Below are 9,059 nucleotides of genomic sequence, written 5' to 3'. Positions count from 1 at the left end.
CTGGGCAGCCTGTTCCAATTCCTCACAACCCTTTCAGTGAAGAAGTTCTTCCTAACATCTAACCTAAAACTCCCCTGGCTCAACTTAAGCCCAGTTCCTATGCTCTCTATTACTATGTTATGTTATGATTCCTGTAGGATCTCATTACATAGTGTGCAACAGCTGAACATGTTCCACTTCCATGTGAGGCTTCCTAGAAAAGGAAATACTTGTTTGCTTCTTGTGGAACCACATCAAGTTCCTTGTGTACTCCAGACTGAGGTCTTTTGCTAATTCCATTGCCTTTCTGATGATTGTTGCTTCTGATGGTTGTCCATTCACCTGCCTCAGCTGTCTTTCTGTCTGTTATCTACCAGGTTCGAGTCTCTCCTAATCTGCTACAATCTGTTTTTAAATTTAAAATGTTTGCCAGTCTTTTTTCCCAAAGCCATTGAAGCAAGATTTGTCACCTAGCAAGCAAGAAACCAAACTGCTCAGCTGACCCCTGTTCAGTGGAACATAACAGACATAAATTAAGGTAGATACACAGACATGCTTACAGAGGCAAGGGCAACAACTCCTAAGCAAACATTATTTGAGATTGTTTTATACAGTGATACTAAAATTTCTTCTTCTTCACTCACTGCTGCATTTCGATTCTGAAGCAGCTGCCTGTCTGCCCCTGGTTTCACTGTGACCAGGTACTGGTTCCAGTCAGGGCCTCGGGCTACAAGATTAAAGATCTCCTTTCGTATATTTCCTGAAATATATTTCCTGTATTTCAGTAGATGGGTCCTGCTGGGAAAGTGAGCATGTCGAAGTAATTCACAGCTTTTCCATCAAAAACAAAGGAAAGTGAGACCTTCATGTCCATACGGTTAGAGGTTAATAAATCAGTTGTAGCTGATTGGTTACAACTGTTTCCCCACCATTCTCCCACAGTTCTTAAATCCAGGAGTTGAAATAGTTCATATATAGCTGTTCACAGATCCAGAGGTTTGTTTAACGATTATGTTGTTCTTCACAATCTGTCATTTGCCAAAGATTCCCACAGAAGGCCACAATTTACTATTTTTTGAAAGATCTCTGCAGCTGCTGTGCAATCTAATTTGCGAACACAAGCATTGCAAACATCAAAGCCTTCTGTAGAGTGGAGTTTCTTGGCAAGCTCTATTTTGCAGTTATTGTTTCACATGTCAATAATTTCTGTCAGTAGCTCCTACAGTAAGTTTGAGTACCTGCTAAGGATGCTGCCATAGCACAGTCTCATGAGAAGAAACAATTGTAATTTTGCAATTGCACAAATGCATCCTTTTGAAAAGGTTGAATACATGCCTAGGAGTATGTAGTGGAAAACTTTCATATTACTATTTTATAGTTGAAGACTGGAGAAAACTGCAACTCTTTAACTATGAATTATCATTGTACTTTATGAATGCTTTTGTCATGGATGAAAATCTTCACAGAAAACCAAATATTCAAAGCTTGTTGTCCTGGAGACTTGCTGTGCTTCTAAAGGCAAAGATTTTTTTTAAATATACATAAATTAAAAAGCAGAAAAATTTAAGACTGCTTACGCATACATGTAGTTGAACTAAGATTCAAATGTCACTCTGTACTTCCAGGGTTATTTCAGCTGGGGGCTATTGTGTTGAGTTTAGCTTTTTCTGATAGGAAAATGATATTCTAGGCCTGGTGTTTATGCTTGCTTTTAAAGGATTAAATTCAAGCTGCAGTTGTAGGGGTGAAAGTCACCTGGCCTTTTTTTCACATTTAATTAATTAGAATTGAACCCTGAGGGTAAAACTTATTAATGAAATGTAAATGTAAAATTATGCTACTCTGGAAAAACAAATGTGGTGTGCCAAGAAATCCATTAGCTGAGTTTCTTATTTTCTCCTTAAACCCGTTGTAGTCAAGGGACATTAAGAGGGAAGCAGGCCTGGACAGAGGACTTTGAATTACAATCCTGTAGGAACTGTTGTTTCCAGCTGTCATTATGTAGCCTCACCCTGTTTTCACATAGTTTTTGTTTCCTTCTTTGTTTTAGGGGATGGTAAAGATGAGAAGAAAAAACGGGTGAAGACACAGATCCACAAGTGTTTGGATACACAGTGGGTTATCCTATTTCTTATTTTAATCTGTACCATTCGTCTTTCAAAATAGTTTTCCAAGGTTGTGTACATACATAACATAGTTAACATAGAATAAATCTGAGACTACCACCCTGACAAAAAGAGAGAGAATTTACATGGACTAAAAAGAATTTTAAATTTGAACTCCCAGCTTTGTTAATATGGTGGATTTTAAAGACTCCTTCTCATTCATGTGCTGCTTCTGAAGAAATTTTCTTAACAAATGGCATAATGGAAGATGATATTTTTGGTGCCCTTGATACTGAAGCATCTTTGATGCTGCAGTATAAAAAATATTGCTCTAGTTTCAACATATCTTTGAATTGTCTATTTAACTGTGGTGCTTCATCTAGTTTCACTGGAAAAAAATAATCTTTGTTTGACATATTATAGATTTTTCTTTTCTAAATTAAATTCAATTTATCGTTGTGTCACCCATTTTCATGTTGTCAAATACAGGTGTTTTTTTTTTAATGTTTAACAATACAGGGTGTTGTTTTCCCTACCTATTCAACTAACAATGTGCATCTTTAAATTTAGACTCTCTTACATCTGTCTGAAAAAACTTGAACCATGCTAGCTAATTCTCCACCTCTAGTACAAAATACTATTATTACTTTCTCATCATTCTTTGGAACTCTATAAATTCCAGTTTGACTATTTTGGGAAAAATCTAGAGAAAACACACTGCATGTTTGTCTGGAATTATGTTACGGGGTTTCTCTTTAATACCAACCAGTTGCTATTAAGTTTTCAGTCTGCAAGCATACATTTCTTCCAACAAAATCTTTGTAACTTGAATCCATTTAAAAAAAAAATCATGCCTACCAAGTTTTGATCTATTTTTCTTGATCTTTTATATGTATTATTAAAAAAGTTAATTTTGTGATACCGAATCTATTTTTGATTATATGGAAATTAACTTCAAAAAATGAGTGGATATATTGCTGCAGAAAGGGTTGCGTCACTGTGATAAGGGAAGCCTTTGCTCTTTCTGCAGTGTGTGGGTAGGGGAAGCTTCCTCTATCATCCCAGCAACAGTCTTAGTCCTGAAGAGGAGGTGCTGGCTTTTCTCAGAGATTAGCAGCTTCGTGTTTCAGCCAAGGCTATTTTTGCCCTGCATTCTGCTAGTAAGGAAAAAGAGTGTGATTGTGTAAAAGATTTAAGCAGGAGCTAATATATCTTTAGTTTGATACTTGGCACCTTTAAATGTTGTTCTTGAAAGCTGTCAACCAAGAGTTTTCGTACTTAGAATCTGGTTTGATGTCAGCAGGAGTCACTGATGGAATCCATCCACTGATGGAAGCACGTTTGATGATTTCGTGTCTCTTACTAACTCACTTTATGAAAAGCCTGAAAATGTTCTATGATTTTTCACAACTGTGCTCTCAAGGGTACCAAAAATGAAATAGCTGATAGATGGGTTTTACTCCCAGTCATGGTAGCTGAAAACTGATGAGTGCCCTCTGTTTACATACGTAAAAGACCATATCACTTAGAAGCTGTATAAGGGCTTCAAGAGGATCCTAAATGAATTATGGCTTTTACAGGGCAGAAAGCTTAATGCAGAATTAATTTAAGTCAAGATTATCATCTACTGATTTTGGTAATCTGTGGTAAACTTCATTAGCAAAAAAAAAAAAAACAACCTGTCCTGCACTACTTTATTTAAAGTTAATATTTTAAACTGTAAATAAGTCAATTAAAATAGACTGCCAAGATAACTGATAAAGTGTTTAGAAGAAAGAAGAAAACAAAGGAATTAAATTTTAAAATTATGCATACATGCCTGGCTTGGATGAGATACAGACATACAGATTCACATGGCAGAAGCTGCGGAGGAAGAGATGTTTGCACCAACAGTGACCAGATTGTGTGCACATACTGCTTTAGAAAAACAGAAACTGAGGACTCCCTTAAAGACCCTTTTTAACAGGAATGAGTTTTTGTAGCACAGCAGCTCTTGAGATACTAGACCTTTAATTTAAGACACAGTCATGATGGACAGTTAAAATGGACAGTGATAATTTTATGTAATCTTGGCAGCTTTTTGCCTTAAACTGTGTTGTAATTTCTGAGTCAGTGACTGAATAATGCTCGGTTCCTTAAAGAATATCACTGTATCTTCTAAAACAATTCTCTATTCTCCTAGGTAAGCTGAACCCACAGTTTGTGTGTCTGGGCTTGCTGAGGTCAGTGGTGAGCATGGTTCATATTTATTTGTGCTGAAGCTTCAAAGTTAATTTTATTCCAATGTGTTTACAGCTGACATATTTTTGAAGCCACGGGAACATTTTAAAAGATGATGTTTTCTCCTTTGTGCAGTTGATTTTTTTTTCCTTTTTTTTTTTTTTTTTTTTTAATTTTTTATTTTCCCAGCTCACAGTTCTTCCACCAGCTCTACTTATGCACTCATGAGTAATCTTCACCATTTTGAGAGAAGTGCCTTCCACCAAGAGTATGGACTGTGAGCAGAAGTACAAAAATGGAAGCTTAAAGCTGGAACAAATCAGACAATAGCAGCTGCACGCAGATGAGCGGCCACAGCCTTTGAAAACATGAGAAACAAGGAGGCCGTGCAGGGACAAGTAAGTATTTGAAAGCATGCCAGTTCTTCTCTGATGTACCAAGTACTAAATGTGCATTGCTGGAGCAGAGCTGATTTTTAGGTGTTGCTTCAAGCCATCACAAATTTTCAGAAGCAGGACAGCTTGACTTGAATCTTGTTTGTTTAGAGACGCATGCCAATGGCTTTAGTTGTTTTCCTATACATTGTAAGAGTGTAGAGAAAAAGGTTTCTATTTTGCCACAATCTCTAGTCATATTTTAGGTCATGGTTTCTACTGATATTAGAGGTTTGTTTTCCTGTCAGCAATTCTGAGGATCAGAAAACTCACAGATATTGCACTGAAATAATTTTGTTTTATATTTTGAAAGGAAAGATGGTAAAAAGAAGGGAAGAACTGCAGAACTGTAGTTGCTTTTCTCTTTCTCTCTTCCTTTCTCTCTTCCTTTCTTTTCTTTTTTTCCTTCTGTACATAATAAAATGTACAAACAGTAGAACAATTACACATCTTTCAAAGAATGATGTTTCCATAAAATACTACTCTGGGACATGGGGTATATGTTGTTGATTCCTTTTGCATAAGTTGGGTTGTTGGCCAAATCAGTTTTTTTTGGACGTGAAGATGCTGTAAATGTGTATACACATGTACATAGTGTATATGTACATGTATATACATGTACATATATACATGCATATATGTGGACACAAACAGTCCTTAGAAATTCTGAGACACATCCAGGAATGCATATTTTGCATGTATAGACAGTAATAAAGGATTTTTTTTTTTTTTATTTTTAATAGTAGAAGATACCTGCTCCTCTTCTTCATAAGGAGATTGTTACGAATGAAAAATACTTCAAAATAATGTTTTCCTATTGGCATTTGTAGTATTAAAAGGGTTGAGAAAGATGATAAGAGTGTATTGGTTCTGAGAAAACAGCTGTGCTGCTGTAGTATAAAAGGGATCAGTTCACTAATTTTAAAGAAAAATCCAGTTTATTACTGGAATAAACTGAGGAGGGAAAAATGGGATAGCAAAGTTGCAGGTCGCTACTAAAAACTGATGCAAACTCTAGTTAGTACAAACCTCCACAAGAACTAGAATTTTGGATTTGAAAAAGTCTCAAGCCCATTTTAAGGGCATATTTGTCAACTATCTGTTTAACATTTTAAATTCTGTTTAACAGTGTCCAATGGAAAGACCATTTATCAGAAAATAAGCTTGTGTGCTGCAGTTGTACATCTGGTAATTGACTATCAGTGACTGAGAGTTTTCTGCATAAGGTATGTTAAATTTTCTGATAATTAATGATATCTATTTAAGTTGTGCATGGGCATTTCTTGCAGCGTTTCTAGAGGAGACAAAGCCCCTTCTCTTTTAGAAGGCAGTGTTGATGGGAGGCTGATGTGATTGTTATTGTCATATGTTTTTTCAGTAGAGGGACGTAAGTAATGTTACTGCATATGTTTGTAAGCAAGACTTAGTTTCAGTTTGCATCACAGTTGTTTGTATAGAGCCTCTGGAAGCTGGTGTTTAACTTAAGATATTTTATGGGTTAAATGTTCCTTGGGTAGAAATATAGCAGCTGTTTTTATAGGACTTAGAAGGCCATTAGTTAGGCTAAAGCTATACTGGAACACACTTGAACTATTTTAGGTATCAGTAGCACTTGAAATTTTATCCTTCTATAGTTATTGAAGGTATTCAGTATTTTAAAGTGTTATTTTATTTTATTTTATTTTATTTTATTTTATTTTATTTTATTTTATTTTATTTTATTTTATTTTATTTTATTTTATTTTATTTTATTTTGGTTCTGCTATATAATGAAGACTCAAGCTGGATGTCTGAAAAAGTATTTTATTTCATTTCTCCTGAAATCCTAAGTTCAAAGATCATTGTTGCCTTTTTCTAGCTCTGACATCCTCTTCCTATGGTTTCTGAGAAGCCTAGGGTACAGTGGTGCACTATTGCATGCAGTGTGCTACAATAAAGCCCCAGAAGAAAAAGAAATCTCATAGCTGCTGACAATCAGGAGGACTTGTTGCTGCCATGCCTCAGAAATTTGTGCTGCATTGCACTGTACCTGAGCAGTGTCTCCTGTGAGGAAACAGGAAACAAGAGCTAAAGATAGTAGAACGAAAACTGATGACTAAATAAAATTAAGAATATGAAGTGCATGCTAAATACCAAATTGAATTAAATTTAGATTAAAAAATGTACATATCAGTAATTTACATGTTTATAAACTAGATTAAAATTAAAAGAACTCAGAAGTTAACAAGAGACAGAGAAGTCCAAAAAAGCCTTAATGTTCTTTGATTATTTATTATCATGTTATCTTTTTATTACCTCTGTTTATTACCACATTCTAACAGAATCTGTTAGACTAATATAGAAGAACCTGGAGTGCATGCTCAACAGAAAAGCATGATAGATTTCTTGAGATTTGATTCATAAGGACTGTTGAAGCAATAAGTATATACATTTTAATGAAGTATAATAACATTTTCCAGATGTTTTACTGAAAAAACATTCAGATGTAAAATAAATCAATAGACTATTTAATAAAATCAAGCTCTATAAAGCAAAGAAAAACAAAACCAGTCTCTCTAACAGCATAGTCTCTTACGGTCTTTTATTTTAAAATAATAAATACACCAAAGTGAAATATTTATGGCTTAGGTGTCTAAAACTAATCCCTAAGCATTGCCTGTTGGCTTGCTGCGGTCAAGACACATATGCTTTGGCTTTATGTCCCTCTTGATATTTGTCCTGTCTTGGTGATAAAAGAACAAATGATAGCATGCATGAAAGCCAGCTATATTTACAGAACAAATCTGGGGATCCAAAGGCTGGTGCTGTAGTTTGCAATGATTTTTAAAAAAACAATAAGGGAACTTAGAAGCTTCCGTTTAGGTATGGAAAAATCCAGCCTGTCAACTTCCAGCAGTTATTGACCCTTTCTGTTAACCATTGTCTAGAGCAATCATTTTTCTCTACTTCTAAATTATACATGAGCCTTCACAATCTTTTTATTTTTTTTTTCCATCATTTTTTTACTGTTGTTTTTACATTATTCTACCATGCAGTACCACCAAGTTCACAGAAGCCAACATGCAGTAAAACAAAATAAAACAATCCCTCACCAGGCATCTCTCTCCTGTGTATGTTTATACATGTATACATTGATATATATATATTTAATACGTATATATATATATCTGACTACCATGGTCTCTTTTTGTTGCAGTTCATAATGGCCCTTCTGGGCAAGCTTTCTACAGACCACAACAAATGCGTATTTTGGCATTTTTATAAGTGTAGTGGTTGCAGTTGTAGACTAAGAAAACATGGGCTGGGACTAGCTGTTTTCTTTGTGCCTTTTTGCTCCTATTTGGCCATCCAGACCAACAAGAATTTTTGAAATTTTGTGGAGAAAAAAAATACCTTGAAAACCAAGTATTTTATTTGCAAGAACTCTGGTTTGTCTAGAAAGAGGAACATTTGCATTATCAAATTTAACGCTGATCAGACAGACTTGCTGAGAAAACAAGCCAAAAGAAGAGCTTATAATTTACTCTCTTTTTTTTCCCCCCTCTCTTACTCTCCTGTTACTTCTTTCTCGATTGCAGTTGTCACAACTGAATATTATCATAATGTAGGTTATGAAGTTTACCTGGTATTGCTAGCTCTGAGGCCATCTGCAAAGCTTGACCAGAGATCTGAGTTATAGAATTCCATTACCTTTATTTTACATCTAAGATATCTACTCTCTCCTGGTATTTGAGTTTTGTTTTGTTTTGTTTTCTGTCTGTTATTTGTTGTACTTCCAAAATTTGTTGTTCTTTCCATTTCTGTTCTTCAGATGTTCAACATGGGATATCTCTGGCCATTCCCAGTACATCTAGGTTACATGACAGTTCAAGCACATGCTAAAGTTGTGGGACGGGACTCAAGATTTTTCCTCTTCCAAACTCAGGGTTGCAAAGTTACTTGCAATGTTATATAAAGATGTGGTTGAATGCAAGTCCACTCGCTTCTTGATTGAAAATGTCAGTTTCAATCTAAGCTAACGTTATTTCTACTGTTTGATCCATAAGTGGAAAACGTTAGAAACAGTGGGACCCAGCTGTGTCCCTTTTCTCATTTATGTCAGTAATGCTGCTGCAGGTTAAGGAATAGGATGAATTGCTTGTGTTCTTTCAGAACATGCAAGCCATTTATAACCAGATAGATTGCTCTTACGCAGTATTTTAACATCGTCATAAATATAATGATTACAGTTGTAGATTAAGAAGAAAACATGGATGGGGCAGCTGTCTCAGTTGTGCGTAATTAGATTTTTATACATGCTGTTAGTATAAATGTGAACAAC

General features: G+C 35.2%; 1 long non-coding RNA gene across 2 annotated transcripts in view; it reads left to right on the top strand.

The window, feature by feature from the left end:
• The first annotated feature begins 270 nt into the window (after positions 1 to 270).
• The window catches only part of LOC311435501, a 31,308-nt gene continuing 22,519 nt past the window's right edge, over positions 271 to 9,059 (top strand). The window contains exons 1-5 of one of the 2 annotated variants that reach the window (XR_014692177.1): positions 271 to 517; positions 2,030 to 2,093; positions 4,267 to 4,306; positions 4,494 to 4,702; positions 5,868 to 5,964. This is a non-coding gene — a long non-coding RNA (uncharacterized lncRNA). Of the gene's footprint in view, positions 518 to 2,029; positions 2,094 to 4,021; positions 4,307 to 4,493; positions 4,703 to 5,867; positions 5,965 to 9,059 lie in introns of those variants that run through there. The other variant, XR_014692178.1, reaches the window with a different exon arrangement.

The sequence above is a fragment of the Aythya ferina genome, assembly GCF_964211825.1.
Source record: "Aythya ferina genome assembly, chromosome: 4".
In the NCBI taxonomy this organism is placed as follows: Eukaryota; Metazoa; Chordata; class Aves; order Anseriformes; family Anatidae; genus Aythya; species Aythya ferina.
This window is presented reverse-complemented; position numbering and strand designations above follow the sequence as displayed.